This window comes from Vombatus ursinus, unplaced genomic scaffold (genome assembly GCF_900497805.2).
Source record: "Vombatus ursinus unplaced genomic scaffold, bare-nosed wombat genome assembly UNPS02014942.1, whole genome shotgun sequence".
NCBI classification, from domain to species: domain Eukaryota; kingdom Metazoa; phylum Chordata; class Mammalia; order Diprotodontia; family Vombatidae; genus Vombatus; species Vombatus ursinus.
Genome location: NW_020954720.1, coordinates 8804325 through 8822280, shown reverse-complemented (window position 1 = coordinate 8822280; position 17956 = coordinate 8804325). Strand labels below are relative to the sequence as shown.

The following is a 17956-nucleotide window of genomic DNA, read 5'->3' as shown; positions in this document are numbered from 1 at the left end:
GCCCTCACTGTTTTTACTGGGGCTAAAATTAGTTTGGGGATGAGAGTTATCAACCCAGTTTGCTGTGACCCAGTGATGGCTTTGGAAGAATCCTCTCTTTGCTATAGTCTTGGCAGATCATGTCAGCTCCTTGAAAGTCACATGACATCTTGCATAAGCACCCTTGATGTCCTGATTAATCAAATTAGTCATTCTTGAAAAGGCCTTTACAAGGTTGCACACAATATCCTTTATTCTCCCAACTCCTCACTATCTTTCTTCTCTCCTCCCATCCCACCCCAATATCCAATCTGTAGCCAAGACCTGTAGATTTCACCTCTGCAACATCTCTCAAGTACCCTACCCCCTTTCTCTCCTGTGATACTGCCTTTGCCACCAGTGGTGCAGGTCCTGATTTCCTCATACCTGGACTACTACAACAGTCTATGCCCACCACAAATCCCTCTTTACTCCAGTCTGTCCTCCACTCAGCTATGAAAGTGATTGAGCACAGGTCACACACACACACACACTCTCTCTCTCTCTCTCTCTCTCTCTCACTCTCTCTCTCTGCCTTCCCAACTCCCTATCACCTCCAGGATTAAATATAAAATCCTCTGCCAGTAAAAACCCTTCATAAACTACCCCCACCCCCAACACACCTTTCTAATCATCTTCCACTTTATATCCCCTGCATGTACACTTGGAACCTGTGACACTGACCTTCTGGCTGTTCCTCAAACACCACATTTCATCTCTCAGCCCAGGGCATTTTCTCAAGCCTGAAATGTTCTCTCTCTTCACCTCCACCTCCTGGATTCCCTGGCTTCCTTCAAGTTCCAGCTAAAATCCCATCCCAGGCCACAAGAAGCCCTTCCCAATCCCTCTTAGTTTTAGTTCTAGTTCCTTTTCTCTATTGATTATTTCCTATTTATCCTGTTTATGGTTTGTTTGTACATAGTTGCTTGCATATTATCTCTTTAAGAGGAAGTATTGTCTTTTGCTTTTTTTTTTTTGTATCCCCAGCACTCAGCACGGGGTACACAGTAGGTGCTCAATATGTGTTTAGTGACTGGCTGCTAAAGAAACTGGAGAGCAGCAAACTGATGATTAGGAAATCTGGTTTTTTGACACAGCTTTGTCATCCAGCTTGATGTTACTGAGCTTTTCCTCTATGAAAATTGGTTTCCTTACCTATAAAATAAAGGGAGTGTAATAGATTGTTTCCAAGTTGTCTTCCCATTATGAAATCCTATGATTCTGGGGTGGACAGGGGAAACAAACATCCTGAGCTATATGGATATCCTATTAGTGTGTACTAAAGAATCCACTCATTGTTGAAAACCTTGGTGCCCAAAGCAAGCACGTCCTTTTCAATGAGATAGTTTATACTGCCATTTCTAGAATTTAACTTTCTTACTTTAAACTTCAATTTAACTACCACCACTTTATGTATCAGTTCCTTGGAAAACGTATATACAACTATGAATATACTTTTTTATTCAGCCACCTTCACAGCCCTTTAGGGGATAATTGTTCTTATCTTAGTATTTTATAGCTATTGTAAAAACCCAAGAAATACTTTCCTTTGAGTTGGTTTAAAAAAAAAGTTCAAGCTTAATAAAGCACAGTTAGAGAATAACATTTTTATATAATTCTAATCACATGGGCATAAGTCATTTGTACAAATAGTTCTCAAGCAACATTATGTTATTCTCATAGCCAATTAAATCTAGAGGGAAGGGCCAAGTTAATCTATACAAATTAATTGACAAATATAGTGCCAGGCACTATACTGGATATTGACAATATACAAGTATCAAGAATGAAACTACTCACATTGAACTTATATCCTAATGAGCGGAACAACAAGTATATATAAAAACATATGCAGCATAAAGTTAATAAATACAAAATAATTAGTGAAATAGCTTGCCTTTATATAGTTCCTTTAGGTTTGAAAAATTCTTTGCATATGTTATCTCCTTTGCTGCTTACAAATATGTGTATGAGGTAGGTGCTATAATTATCCCCATTTTACAGATGAGGTAACTGAAATTGAGAGAGGTTAAGTGACTAACCCAGGGTCACATAGCTAGTGTTTGAGGCAGGATTCAAATTCAGATCTTCCTGACTCCAGGTCCAACATTCTTATACAATGTGCCAACCAGCTGCTTAATCTAGATGTACGTACACAAAACAGTTAATATAAGATAGGGATGGAAGGCACTAACAATTTGGAAGATCAAGAAAGGTTTTGTGCTAGAGGTGCATCTGAGAGGAAGAGTAGGACCCCATGTTGCAGAAGTAATGCTGCAGTATATTCCAGAAATTGGGAGAAGACATGAATTTAAAATATACAATGTCATGTCAGTAACAGAGAAAAGGTCAGTTTGATACATATCACATATGTTGCTTACCATGATAGTGACTAAAAAGGCAAGTCTTCCTGGCCCTTAATTGAGCAAACCAATTTTCCTACTTTCCTATTACTACATCCTCCAAACTTATAGCCTTCACTCTGGCAAAATTCACTGCCTAGAATGTCACCTGTAGACCAAGAATACCCTCTTGGACTTTTCACCTAGTCAGAAAAACGTGAGATTGGAGGGGCATAGAAAATTTGAAACATTGTTGTAATCACTCTCCCCAACCATTATTCACCCATTCCGAAACACAAGTCATAAACAGTACATTTACAATGTAAATGGGTTTTTATTAGTCAATACTCCAACTACAAACTACAAAACTGTCTTTCAAAAGGTTATGGAACCATACTTGTGTCTGTACTTTAATGTTTAATCTGTTCCCTGATTTTGTTACGTGTTATTGAACTTTAAAATATAAGATTCTAAGAGAGTTATAGGTATATTAAATTGGCTTTCCGTAGGACAAACTTTCATGTGAGAGTTCAAGCAATACTAAACCTTATTCTCTGAATTCTTGATATAGAGTTATGGGGAGAATTGAGAATGACTTGACAGTGATAATGACTTTCATATAGCAGGTGAATATTTGTTGAATTGAAAATGTTGAGTATTGTTTTATATATATGTGTGTGTGTGTGTGTGTATGTGTGTATGTATACACACACACACCCCATAAAGAAAATGTCCAAATGAGAATTTTTAGTGACACAGCACATGTAATGTTTGCGTCCAGTCATATCCATATACCATGCACATATATGCAACAAGCATTCTTCAGGTTCTCCCAAGATTGATAGCTTATTGATGTAGATTTTTTTAGTTACATACTGTATGCTTTTAAATGGGCAGCTAGGTGGCACAGTGGATACAGCACTGGGCGTGGAGCCAGGAAGACTCATTTTTGTGAGCTTAAATCCAGACACAGACACTTACTAGCCATGTGACCCTGGACAAATCACTTAACCCTTTCTGCCTCAGTTTCTCATCTGTAAAATGAATTGGGGAAGTAAATGGCAAACTATTCCAGTATGCCAAAAGGGGTCACAAAGAGTCAGACAGGACTGAACAACACAATACTTTCATATAAATGCAAATGTAAGAATGAATCATTCAAGAGTTGCTCAACAATCATGCTCTATGCCCCTTTCATTAAGAAAATATATCAATTTTGAATCAAGCTTGCCACTGAAGTTCTACTCAGATAGCTGATCATAATTCTGAAATATCAATGGGTTGGTTCTCTAACTTGAAATCAGTGCAGCAGATGCTCTAATAGGTCCTCCCAAGCAGAAAAAGATTCTTTGTAGGAATGAATAATGGTCTGAATGTTTATCATCTGAAGGTCAGCCTAGCTAAGTTTACAAAGGATCACTATCAGATATTTGTCCACCAGGTGAGGTCAGAAAAACGCACAAAACCATCTATTAAAGTGTTGAGCGATTTGCTTTCTGTATTGGTAAGGAGAGTACTCATAGACATGAAATCATATACCCCTTAAAGTAATGAAGTAGAATGAAGCAAAAGATACCTAGACATCACAGGAGCCAAAATTCTAGAAAAGAACTATCAGTAAAACCTATGGCCAAAAATATATTCACAAATGATAAATGTATAATAAGCAAACATTATAATAAGCAAAAAACAATCAAACTCAAGGTTACAAATCCTACTTTACAGACATTACTAAAACAAGATAAGCTAGAAGTACTGATGGGCTTATGGATCTAAGACAAGATAAACTAGGAGTGTTGATGGGTTTATGGCTTTATAAAGTTCTAACATCTAAAAGGAAGAAAATCTGCTAAAGAGGGGAGGGAACTAAGGAGTATCTTAAGATATACAAAGTGCAGAAGTCCAAAACCCAAAATAGAGAGCATGATGAAGAATATCTGGGTGAACATTAGTGAGAAGGGGTAACAAAACACCTTGCAATGGGAGTATAACACAGACTCCTGGAAAGGAGGAGGAAATAGATGAAGGGTTTGGGGCAACATCACAAAAAATCACAGAAGTATGGTATTACAGTGAGGGGTGGTTTCACAATCTGGACATCTGACAATATGCTTTCCTTCTGTCAAAAACAGAGCAGTTAATAAATTGTTTACTTGCTGATGACAATTCAAATTTTCCAAAAGGTAGAGAAATTAATCAATCAACAAATATTAATTAAGAATCTGTTATGGTCCAATCACTAAGGCACTGGGGACAAAAATGGATGTCACTGCCTCCAAGGAGATTTCAGTCTACTGTAGAGAACAACATTTACATAATAAAGACATTAAAATATAAACTTCCACAAATTAAACATCATGGTCTCTGATGGAATGTTCAGCCATTGGTCAAGCCTTCCAATCATTTCATTCTACATACTGGAAGACTTCTCAGTGCAATACTTCCACAGGTATAATTTTTAAAAATTTATCAGGTCGTCCTGAACCTTCTCATAAGATTTTTTTAGAAGAAGGCATAATAATGAATTGAATGAATAACCCAGACGCCTTTCTCATACCAATATTCTTAATGTCAGAAGAAGAATTATGAGTGACCAAAAGAGGAATGGAAATAAGCAAGGTGGATATAAGTACACAGCAGCGTATTACCAGTGATGATTTACCTGAGAGGATAGCTTGTAATGAGAGAAGCTGATTTCTTGGAACTGATTCTGGTCTAGAAGAAAGAAAGAACTAGTTGCAAAAATCAGAAGTGAAGAGAATCTTGATATGAAGTGACTAGTCTATTTTAGAATATGTGATAGAGGTGAGAAAAATTTAGGTAGAGTATGACATACAGCTTTGATTTTTGGGAGAATAGATTTCAAAGGCTTCAGAGAAATAAAGTAAGATTTCAAGGTCTAAAATTCAATAGGGTGAGTCGGTCAAAGATGGATAGAAAGGCCTAAAGAATAACATTCTGAAAACATAGAAAGAAACAATTCTAGTGAGAAAGGGGAGACAGAAAGAGAAGAGGAGAGAAAGACAGAGAGGAGAGAGGGAGGGAGGGAGAGAGAGGGAGGGAGAGAGAGGGAGGGAGAGAGAGAGGGAGGCAGAGAGAGAGAGAGAGAGAGAGAGAGAGAGAGAGAGAGAGAGAGAGAAAGGAAAGGTCATGATATATTAAGAGAATGAAGAGAATATTGTAATTATAAAGGGGTCTCATCAACCAACCTACTGTTATTTTTAAAAGACATGGTCATAAAATGGAAATGAAGGAAGGTTATGTAGAATAAATATAGGAGCGATACATTCAAGAATCTTGTCAAGAGCCCTAGAGTTCAGAATAAGGTAAGGCTAGTGATGAATGTTAAAGATAATGAAAAGGCATTTGCTTCAGTAGTTAGATTTGGGAAAAGATGACTATCAGAAAGGGGATAAGACTTGCTGTTTGAAATGGATGGGGTGATTATAGTAGAGAGAAGGCAAAACTCTTCAATTCTCACTGGACTTCTATTTTTTTTGACATGAAAAATGATCTCTGGACTTAATGGACAGAATAAAAATAGTTAATAGGGAGGTGACACACAAATAAATGCACAGATGACAAGAGGGGATGAAATTTACATTGACTTCAAGTCAGGATGACCAGATGAGCTGTATCTCAGGCTACTAAAAATGTAAAGATATAATTGCTCGTTCTAAAATAACTATTGTTTTAAAAAAAATCTCGATAATCTCTCTTACATCTATCCTCATCTCTCAGGTTATTCTGTCCACCCCGCCCCCCCCCCTTCACACTTCTTGCCTGGACTAATGGGATGACCTCTAAATGATCTTCCTGTATCCAATCTCTCCCCTATCCAATCCACCCTTCACACAATTTTCAAACTCATATTCTGAAAGCACAGGCCTGACTATGTTACACCTCTATTCAAGAAGATTCAGGGGCTCCCTAGTGCCTCTAGGATAGAATACAACAATTCCATAGTATATCTCATATCTATCCCCTTTTCTTTACTCCCATAGCTACCACTTAATTTCAGGCCCTCATCACTTCTTACCCAAGTGATGCTAAGAGCTTTCTATTTAGTCTATTTGACTAAGTCTTTCTTTTCTCTAATCCTTCCTCCAGACTGACATCCCTATTGCATGTCTGACCACATCTATCCTCTCTTCTATATTCTCCTGTAACTTCCTGTTACCTCTAGGATCAAATACAAATTCTACGGTTTGACATTTAAAGCTGTTTAAAAACCTGGCTATAGCCCCACACTTGAGGGCAAATACATATTACTGCTCTTTAATGAATTCCACAATCTAGTCAAACTAGCCTTTTTGCTACTCCTGACAGAGGATGGTCCAGCTCTGTGCCTTTACCCATTCTGGCTCTGATTCCTGGAATGCATTCCCTCCTCCTTTCTGCCTCTATGCTGCATCAAAGCCCAGCTCAAGTACCACCTCCTATCCAAGGACTGACTTGATCCACCCCTCTCTGTCTGCTAGTGCCTTCCCCTCAAAACTACCTTATGTTCACTTTGTATATATTTTGTTCATAGTTATACTCATATTTGCACATATAATTTTCCTTAAAGAATGTAAGCCCCTTGAGAGTAGGGATGTTTTATTTTTCTATGTATCCTCAGCACCTAGCAGAGTGCTTAGGACAAAGTAAGTGCTTAATAAATGCTTTGTCTTCTACTTTTTTTTAAAGGCAGAGACTATTTTATAATTTTCTTTATATCTCTAGCACCCAGCACAATGCCTTCAACATAGTAAGAACTGAATAAATACTTCACGAATTGAATCAAAAGCATTTTTTACATTTCATCTCACTAGATCCTTATAACAACTCAAATAGGACAGGTGACGAAATCGAGGCAGAAGAGATTTAAGTATCTGATCTAAGATAACCCAGAGAATGTTAGAGCTAGGAGTTGCATGCAGGTTCTGTGCTCAACATTGAAAATACAAAGAAAAATTAAAAACAATCATTTCCCTTATGGAGCTTACAATTTAGTCCAGGGAGACAATATGTCAATATATGTGTATATACAAATAAATGCAACATAATTTGGTGTGGGAAAATCAATAGCAGCTGAAGGAACCAAGAAAGGCTTCATGTAAGAAATAGCCCTTGAGCTAAGCCTTAAAAAACTAGGAATTTTAGAGCATGCCAGGCATGAGGGACAGCAAAGGCAAAGACATGGAGGTGGGAAATAAAGTAGTGTGTGTGAAGAATGACAGAGTGCCAATTTGGCTGGACTAAAGTATGCGTCTACTAATACCGGAAAGGTAGGTTGGGGTCAGGTTGTAAAGACCTCTAAGTGCCAAACAGAGGAGGTTATACAGGGTTTTCCAAAGGTCTCAGTGCAGTTTTAAACTATTTTTAAAATTAATTTATTATGAATTATCAACAATCACTTCCTTAAGCTTTTGAGTTTTAAATTTTTCTCTCCCTCCCGCCCCACCTCCCTCTCCAAGATAGTGCGCAATCTGATACAGGCTATACATATACATTTCTATTAAACATTTAATAAATTCCTCTTGACTGACTCATTGATTAATGTCATGAAAGGGATTTTTGTTTAGCAAATGTTCTCTAATAACGCTTTTCTCTTCTCAGATTCTATCTACATGGTAAAACTCTAAGAAGTTAAATAAAAAGTCATATATCATTACAGATGATAGATGGCATCTAATTAATGGGATAGTCGTTATTTTTGCAATTTTTAGACAGCGTATGTTTTTTTCTAAATAAGAACTTAAAGTGTGCTACATATGTATTTTTAATTCACTTTTTTTGGTACACAAAAATCAAGCTTTTCTAATGTTGCAATAAATACTGTGCCTTACATCTGCTACCAATATAATACATCTCTTTTCATCAAGAAAAATTTGGGAAGACTATTTTAGAAATTGGCATGATGGATACAATCACATTCATGGTACTTGCATAATGAACTCCTATTTTAACTTAAAAAAGGGAGCTTCAGGAGTTTTCAAGTTTTGGCCCAAGAACTTCTATTAATTGAGGTACAATCAATTTGGGGGGGAAGTTGATATATTTAATACTCATAAAGGCTTTCAGTACCTGATTCCCTTCTTGAGGAAAATATTAGTAATATACTCCTGTCAAACTGCTGCAATTCTTACCCTCCATTAATTAAAAAATGACTCATTCAGATACAATTGAGAAAAAATTAATTGGAATCTCCTAAAATGTCTCCTTTTCTTCAGCTGGAGGAGACAGACTGGGAAGATGATCTGCCATTGCCTGAAACGTGCCAATTCTGTGATTATTTTTTTCTTTTTTTGCCTTTAAATTTCTCCTTTGGAATACATACAACTTAGGTTAAGAGATCCAATCACTTCTCCTTGGCTAGTCAAGGTGGGGGACATTTTTCTTGGTCATCCAATTATAATTTTAACCATTCCCTGAAACTCTCTCCTCATATAGTTTCAGAGGCTTTGAGACTGTCAGCTTCATAACTGTAGCAGAATCAATTCTGCTTTAAAAACACCAACACCTATAACTGCATTCAAACACTTTCTTTGCCAGATCTTCACTTCTGTCTCCCAGTTCCCTGACTTTTTTCTAATAGTAAAGTGATGGTGCTGCTGCCTTTAGCCAGTAGGAGGCATTCTGTCAATACTGATGGCTGATCAAATAGGTTTAAAAGAATTTTTTTCTCGAGAAACTAAAGGAAAATGAAAATAACAACATTATGCAAAGGAAAAGCTTGGAGAGCATAAGGCCTTATCTAGGCTGTAATCCCAACTGATCTGAAGTTCATGCTACAGGTGTCTCACTAGCATAGTCCTGGAGCACCATTGTGGAATATTGCTCCATCTGGAGTTTTCTTCTTTTCCTTAGGAATATACTGGATTTGCAATCAAGAGATGTGGGTTACAATCCACAAAGTGATTCTTACTAGTGTGTGACCTCAAGTACTTCTTTGACTCTCCGATTCCCTCACTCCCTCTTCCATAAAGTGTGGATAACAATTCTTATACTATCTAACTCACAGGGTTGTTGTTGCATTGCTATGATCAGTTATCCAGGTACCAGGCTGATATTACTAATTAAGGGAATTAAGCCTCCTCACTTAAGTAGTACATAGACCAGATGGTAGCCGCCATATTGTCACTTCCCTCTCCCAATGATTTGTCTAGAGCTCATCTGTGTTTTTTTGGTGATGTTCCCTTTATCTCACAAGATACATTTTACGTCTTTTATAGTTTTCAAATGCGGGCTTCCTTCACACTTTTCACCAAATTTTATTTTTGTACCACACACTACTTGTTGGTTCCAGCCTGTTCTCATTTGCAAAGAAAACGACTAACAGGTTCCAGCTACATCAACGAGCATCATTTCCCCTTTGAGTTAGGTGTTGCCTACAACTTAGGTTAAGAGATCCAACCACTTCTCCTTGGCTACTAAAGGTGGGAGACACTTTTCTTGGCCATCCAATTATAATTTTAACCATAGAAGAGTTTCAAGGCTTATAGGGAAGTAATTCTTAAGAGGGTAAGAAGGGAGATATTTTATAACACACTCGGCCCAGGTGAGGTAGTGAGGAAACAAAATAAGGATGAGAGGTGATGTGCAGAAGGGAGCAGAAGAGTGCTGACAGGCTCTCCTTGCTCCCCACTTCAGTTAGTGACAAGCTGGCTGCCTCTTGCTGATTCTCTAATCGTCTGCCCTGTCAAGGACAAAGTACTTTCCACTTTGAGAAGTCTCTTTTGGCAGGATGGCTGCCGTTTCAAGGCAAGGAAAAAATAGCAGTGGGGGTGGGACAGGTTGAAGGAAAGTAAAGGAGATTGTACAGAAGGAGGGAAAAGTCAAGAAGTGGCAAAGAAAATGTTTGGGTGTAGCTATAGGTGTTGGTGTTTTTAACAAAAAATGACTCCATGACAGGGGGAACAGTTTGACATACAGGTTGCATATAAGCTGACAGTCCCTCCATGTACCTGCAACCATATGAGGAGAGAAAAATATGTGTGTGTTAAATACATCTTATTTAATATGTATTAAATATATTATTTGAGGGGGGAAATTTTTTTTATATATACATGTGTGTATACATAATAGATGTTTTTGTATCTGTGTTTTTAAAAATGCATTTTATGGATATTTTTTGTTTTAATATTGTCAAAATTTCACTCTGTATCTTTTCTCTTCCTTTTCCTACAGATGAAAAAAAAAAGTCTAGAACCTTGAAGCCACACATTCCTCACCCCTGGCAGATACTCATTGGTGAAGGACATATACATATATGTGACATATGTATACACACATATATAGAAAATTCCCTCCCCCACTAAATAAGCATGTGGTTAAAAAAAAAATGACACAATGGAAGAAAATCACAGAACCTTAGAACTGGAAGGGAGGCTGTGTAAAAATTCCCAATCAGTAGAGGAATTTCTTCAACAATGTCCTTCACAAATAAGCAAGCACCCAGCTTCTGAGCAAACACAGGATTCTCACCCATTCATAAGAAAGTCAGTTCCACTGATTAATCACCTTAAATGCAAGGAAGGTTTTTCTTTTTTTTTTCCTCTAATATTTAATTGAAATCTAGTTCTTTGTAATCAACTCAAAGGTTCTTGGTCTCTCTGGGGACTCAGGATCTAACACTGCCCACAGGCCTGTTTCTGAGAAGCAATGTAGCATATGGATGAATTCTGGCTTTTAGATCAGAGGATCATAGATTAGGTCTGTAAAAGCCTTTAGAATCAAGCAAGAAACATTTAATAAAGACCTTTTATTAAAAAAAAAACTCCAGGAGGGAGTAAGTAAAAAATACAAGGTGAGATTTTGGCAATGTTAAAACAAAAGACGTCAAATAAAATGTATTTTAAAAAGCACTCACAGACACAGAAACATCTATTAGGGGACAAGAATCATGTTGAAACCCAGGATGGCAAAAATAAGGACAGCATAGTTCCTACCCTGAAGGAGCTTTCCAAGCAGTAAGCCAAGGAAGGAAAGTGATAGCGTGTTGCCATGTTGTAAATGTTACTCCCTGAGGCGAAAACTTTTTGCATGTCATTTAGGATTTGAATCCAGGTATTCTGATTTAGAAACCTTTCAACTACAATGAGCTGACCCCTAGAGACCTGGGTTTGATTTTAGGCTCTGCTCTTTATCACCAATGTGACCCTGTGCACTCAACCTTTCTGAACCTCATTTGCCTGGATTATAAAATGAGGGTGTGAGATGATATGGGTATTCTTCAGTTGCTTTTTGTTCTAAATCATTTGGTGCTCGGTTCTCTATACAAATTGAAGAGAATAGCAGTGCCTTGGTTGGTAAGAATCACCAAATGATACAGAGGCAGGTTTCTATTAAGAGAGCAATGACACTGGAGACCTGAGCGTGAATCCCAATTTATGCTACTGATCGACTGAGTGTGACCTGGAGCAAATCAGTTCCAAAAAAATGATTGGATTACATGAGATAACATCTAAGCCCTCCTCTAGCTCAGGGCAACTGGAGGAATCCTTTTTAGAATGCTGGGCCTGAGGTCAGGAAGACTGGAGGTCAAATCCAGTCCCTCACTTATCAACCCTGGGCAACTTATTCAATCCCCATTTGTGTCCACTGTAAAATGGAAATAATAGCTCCTGCTTCACGGAGTTGTTACGAAAATCAAATGAGATAACTGTTTAAAAAAAAAAGTGCTTAGGAGTTAGACAAATGCTTATTCTCCTTCCTTCAAAAACTATGATCCTATGAGAAAAGTTGTGAAATCATAGCTCTTTACAATGACTAGGTGGAATTTCCATACTAATGGCTATAGTAAGCAGAAAGAACATCCTTATAGTTAAATCATATATTGCTTCATGAAATCTTAGACAATGGTAGTTCTGATAGCTAATGAGAATATATTAGAACGGTATCTTGCCTTTCCTTTGTACGGAGACACACTGGTTTCATGAGGTGTTCCTACACTCTTTAGTTAAATGACATGCAAACGGTTTTCTTTGCAACACACCATCACTTCTTTCATACCACTTACTGCTTGGAAAGGGAATGAAGTAATTAAGTCTTTAAAAATATAGTTTAAAAATTAATGTTTGTTGAGATTATAATAATAGCTATTAGTGTTTCATTTCCATAAGGAATTATAAATACAGCCACTTTCCTCATCTGTAGAAAAGAAAGTCTCTACAAATTTACAATTGTCTGGTATTCCCTAGAAGAGTGTTTGTAAGTACAAAAGGCCATTGTGTTTAAAACAAGATCAGAAAATTTTCTATTAATAAATAACTGTGCATTTATATGTGCTGAGATTTTCATCTAGCCTCACTGCCCTTGACAAATCTAATCAAACTCTTCACGTTACTCACTAGTGGGAGCTTCTGAAATTCAGTGGCCTTCTATACCAGATCACCAGATCATCAAACAATTATTTCCCATTCATTTTCTACTTTCTTTTGCTCAATTTTGTATGTATTCTGAACATACTTAAGTCAAAGAATAAACCCCCAACCAGCTCTGGGTAGAGATGCAATTCTTTTCTTGCAACTTTTCAGCTCCAATGCCCCACCCCCTTTAGATCTGTAACCACTTTAAAGCAAAGATGATTTCTAGTGCTTAACTACAAAGTGGTTTGTATATGGAGAAGAATGAGATCACTGAATTCATTTTCATTTGTAAAGCAGGACAACGGGGAGACTACAAGAATAATGCATTTTTTTTTTCCAGAACGTAGGCTGGATCAAAAAAAATTTTTTTCACTACATAAGTTTTGAGCTCCTAGAAGACATTTTAAACATTTCAGATTAAAAGTGAAACCAGGTTTGGGAAAAAGTAATATACAAAAATGAGAAGAAAAAAATGACAAGGTTAAACACAGCAGTTCCAACTTAGTAACATTCCTTCTTTAAACAGATAAGCTGTATGTAGTTAGCTGACATGTAAATGATCCACTAGGGTCTGGGTTTCGTTGGCTTGAAAATTAAGATGTAAAATAAGATGTTTTTATTCTGAAATATTGTGACATAGTTGCATATTTCATCTCAGAATTGGAGAATCTCAGACTGGCAGTCTCCTCCAGACCAACTCATAAGTGAAAAAAAATTTTTTTTCCTCTACAACATACCTAACAAGCAGCCGTCTACCCTTCATTTTAAGGCCTCCTATTACTTCCCAAGGCAGTCCATACAATCCAGTGTTGCTTCTCTTACCATTCCCACACCTTCAAAAGAGCCTCATCATAGGACATGCATATAATAACAGAATGAGGTGACATTAAAGTTACCTGGTAAGTAACAAATTGTTTTCATTTTCTTCTTAGAAGTGTTAAAAATCACAAAACCCAGCTCTACCTTTTAGAGGAAAAGGTAGGTTTTAGGTGTTCACTAAAAATTGTAGCAATCAAAAAGGTATGAGAGAGAAAGTTTCTGGGTAATTTAATCATTTTATTAATAAGTCCAGCACGTTATTAATAAAAACATGGTCATTTGGCTGTGTCTCGTAGACCAAAGACCCATCATGGTGGTGGGCTCACAGCTTATATGTCCTTTGAAGAGTAGGTGTTCCCAAGGGGTGTGTCATCACTTCTGATTGGTTAATACAATGGGAGGTAGACTATCTTGTGGTATGTAACTTAGGTTCTTCAAATCTTGGTCAAAGAGACATCAATTTCCATGTCACCTGTCTTGATAACTGGGAGAATTAAAATTTTCTCAAACTGGTCTGAGCAAACACAATAAGCAGGAATACACCCATTAGCCCAAACTTAGAATTTCTTTTACTGTCTGATTAGATCCAGGCCTGGGTAAATCTTTCAGAGAGACTTCCCACACTGGTTGGTTTCTGGATGAGGAAGTAGGAAAGGGAACAGACAGATCTATAGATATCTCTACTCATCCTAGTCACATGTTCCCAGGTGTTGGCCATTTTCCAAACATGGTTTGGTGTAATGTTTGATTCTGGTTGAAGGTGACAATGTTGTTCTCAACAATTGTGAATATCCCCTCTTATTCCAGAATCAGCTCCTACGCAGTTTAGTGCTTATTCATCTGTTCCCAGAAGGTCTGAAGTGCTCAGACTTATACCTGGTAGGGGAAGTTTCACCCCAGCATTCTGAATTTGGTCTATAAAATTTCTATGTTGTATGAGATGTAGAGTGGGTAGGGCAGGACTGAAGAAGCATTACAACTGCACAGAAAATTGCTTTACTCAGACCTCTCTTGGCTCAATGCTCAGATTCAAATTCTTCTTCCATGTATGTATTATGTAGGGTTCTGGCATTCTTCCTGTGGCAGGGGTTGGAGAAGAAAAGCAGAGGAGTGAAGAAAAAAAGCAAGCTGGAGAATACAATCATAAGACCACAGATTTGGACCTAGAAGGAATCGTACAAGTCAAAAATCCTCACGCCACTTTAGAAGCACATAAATATCCATTTATATGCCCCCTGATAATTGAGTGGAAAGTCTGTTTTCTGCCTTAATACCAAGAAGGGATTAGTTTGATCAAACTTTCCATCCCAAACTTCAATGATTTCACTGACATTAAGAATTTGCTCATCATAAGGATTAAATTTATCAACAACATCATTGTTATTTCCAAAATGAAATGCAGTCATCTGAAATTTCTCATCCCCTTCATTACTGCACTCCATCATTTCACTGTACAATTTTGTCATGTCAAATTCAGTATATACTGTATAATTTATGAGAGTGATAATTCTGTACCTTTCACAGAATCTCAGGGGTTGGCGGGGACCTCAGAGCTCATCTGGTTCAAGCCACATCTGCGCAAGAATCCCTTCTATAATATACCTGATGAGTGACTATAATCACAACGGACATTTACATAGCACGTTAAAGTTTGCAATGCACTTTATATACATAATTATGTTTGAATCTCATAATTGCACGTAATGTAAGTACTGCAGCTATTACCATCTTCATTTTACAGATTAAGAAAAGGTTAAGTGACTTGCTCATCATCATATGGCAAGTCAGTGTGGAAGGAAACATTGAACATGGATCTTCCTGACTCAGGAGGAATTTTGGGTAGTTGAAATTGTTCTCAATACCCTAAATCTACCTCTCATCAACTAAATATCTATTGCTCCCAATTCTGCCCTCCTGGGCCAAGCAGGACAAGTCACTAATTTGTAATCAACCTACGTCATTTTCTCCCTATAGTTGTTCTTATGTTTCGTTGAAAATACTAATAAATACCTCATAGCTTGTCTGTCCTCTTGCGACAATGAATGAGGTCTAACCTCTTTAGCAATGTCATTCATGGTCTAGGAGGAAGAGTTTTCTTCTGTACGTATGTAATATTTGGTGTGAATACCACTCGGCAAGGATTTGTTTGCTCAGAATCTTCCCTTAGCCAGCTGATTCAGACTTGTTCGTGTGCTTAGGAAAGGAGCTCAAGCAGCAGACAGGTGGGGCTGTCTAGAAATGACTTATAGGAAAGAAGCCAGAGAAGCCACTTGGTTGGGAGTTGAACTGAGTCCACAGAGAACTGCACAATCATGTCCAGGTAGTGCAGATGCTTAGTGTCTATGGTAGGACTCCTGTAATTTAAGGAAGAAGAGAGGGTAGACGATCTCCGGTGGCCACTCGTTTTTGATTGACAAACTAAAGAATGTATATATTCACTTATAAAGGGCTCTGTTTATAATTGTTGGGCCTTTCCTGAGGAAAATGAGAGTCCCTATTCAGGAAGAGGTCCAGGGCGTTCCCCAGACAAATGTCTGGAGGCTGCTGAGTTGGAAAGGCCATGTGTCTAACTTGGGGGTTAAATATGAAAACTTGCCATGATGCTTCCTCCTGAGCAACATACACTTAAAATTTTAAATGAATTAATTACACTTTCAGTCAATGGCACTTATGTTTGGCTAATTATACATCACTGTTATGTTATGTTGTTATGTTATGTTATATACTGCACATATGTTACATTAGGCAGCTAGGTGATGAAATGAAGAGAATGTCAGGCCTGGAGTCAGGAAGACCTGAGTTCAAACTCTGAGTCTGAGACTTGAGAAAGCCTGAGACACTTACTAGCTCTGTGACCATGGACATGTTACTTAACTTCTGTTTGCCTCAATCTCCTCATTTGTAAAATGAGGATAATAATTGGCTCCCACCTGTGAGGCTGTTGTAAAGATCAAATGAGATAATAATTGTAAAGTAAGTATTATATAAATCTCTATGATGATGGTGTTGATTGATGATACTCAAGTTAAGGCAGTGTAGAACCATGGTAAGAGCACCAAACATGAAATTATAGATAACAAGTTCAAATTTTGGATTTACTCCTTACTCCTACATGACCCTAGCTCACTTAATGTCTCTGAGTATCAGTTTCCTTATTTTTCAAATAAAGATACTGGACTAGGTGACTTCTTGGTCCCTTCCAGCTCTCCATCTATGGTCCTATAATTCAATGTTCTATGACTCCTTGCTTAATAACTACTGTCCTTTAGCTTTACCTTAGTTTATCTACCTCTCTCCAGGCCAACCAATAATGTGGGATATATAGACCAATTTAAATACACTCTGGAATGCCAGTTCATAGAAGTGGGGAAGTTTCTCAAGTTTGCCTACTATGCCACTAAACTAGAGAATAGAGATGAGTTACAAATAATAGGATATCATTTATCTCAAACCACCTTTATTCTGGACTCATCTTTTTCTATTCAAACCAATATATCACCAAGATATATCAACAACTGTTTTGTTATAATTCCTCCAACATCATCTTTCCTTCCTTTCTGAAGAATGGAGAAAAGAAGTAAGACCCAGTTAACTGGGTTCTAGTACAAACAAGGCATTTGAGTTTGGAAAAACCACTTCAATCTCTCCATGCTTCTATTTATTTATCTATAAAATGGAATAAGCATGATCTTCTTAATTCACGGTATTGTTGCAAGGATAAATTAAAAGTTGCAAAAACCCTTTCAAAAAGTAAAATGAACTACACATTTGTAGACAATTACAGGTCAAATGAATCTGATCTTAATTGTTAACATCTGGAGGAGAAGCATATTATAATGACCCTTGTTGGGAAAAAAAAAAATCTTTGTGAATTGGGGTCAAGTGGTGCTCCAGAATATTACATGAAATTTTGTGCTGTAGTTTGTACACAATGACAGGGTATGCTGAATTAATTAGGGGTATAGAGAAAGATCTTTAGTAGACAAGGTATTCATGTTTCACCTGTGCTGGGGAGAAACAATCCGGATATGCAAAGATGGGAAAATTAACCTGGATGGGAACCCGTGCTCTCCTATTCATAAGCTCTTGGAGACAGAAAAGTACTGGCTTATCCTTGGTAGGGTGAGAGGTCATCTGCTGCAAGAAGAAAAATGAAAGCTCTGATGATTTTGGCACAGGAAATGAAGTCAGGAGTCTAGTACTCACATGATCAAAAAGCAAGCTTCAGGAGAGTAAAAGAAATAGAAAGTCTGATTCCTTAAACGCCGAAATGGAGGCAGCTAGGTGGCATAAAGGACACAGCACTAGACTTGGTGTCAAGAAGAACTGAGATCAAATCCTCCCTCTGACACTAACTGGCTGCACGACGCCAGGCAAGTCACTGAACTTCTTTCTGACTCAGTTTCCTCATCTGTTAAACAAGGC

The 17956-nt window shown here is 37.5% G+C and overlaps 1 protein-coding gene across 1 annotated transcript in view; it reads right to left on the bottom strand.

The window, feature by feature from the left end:
• Nucleotides 1-17956, bottom strand: part of KLF12 (Kruppel like factor 12) — a 290638-nt gene that overhangs the window by 137108 nt on the left and 135574 nt on the right. The gene's annotated exons all lie outside the window — the stretch shown is intronic.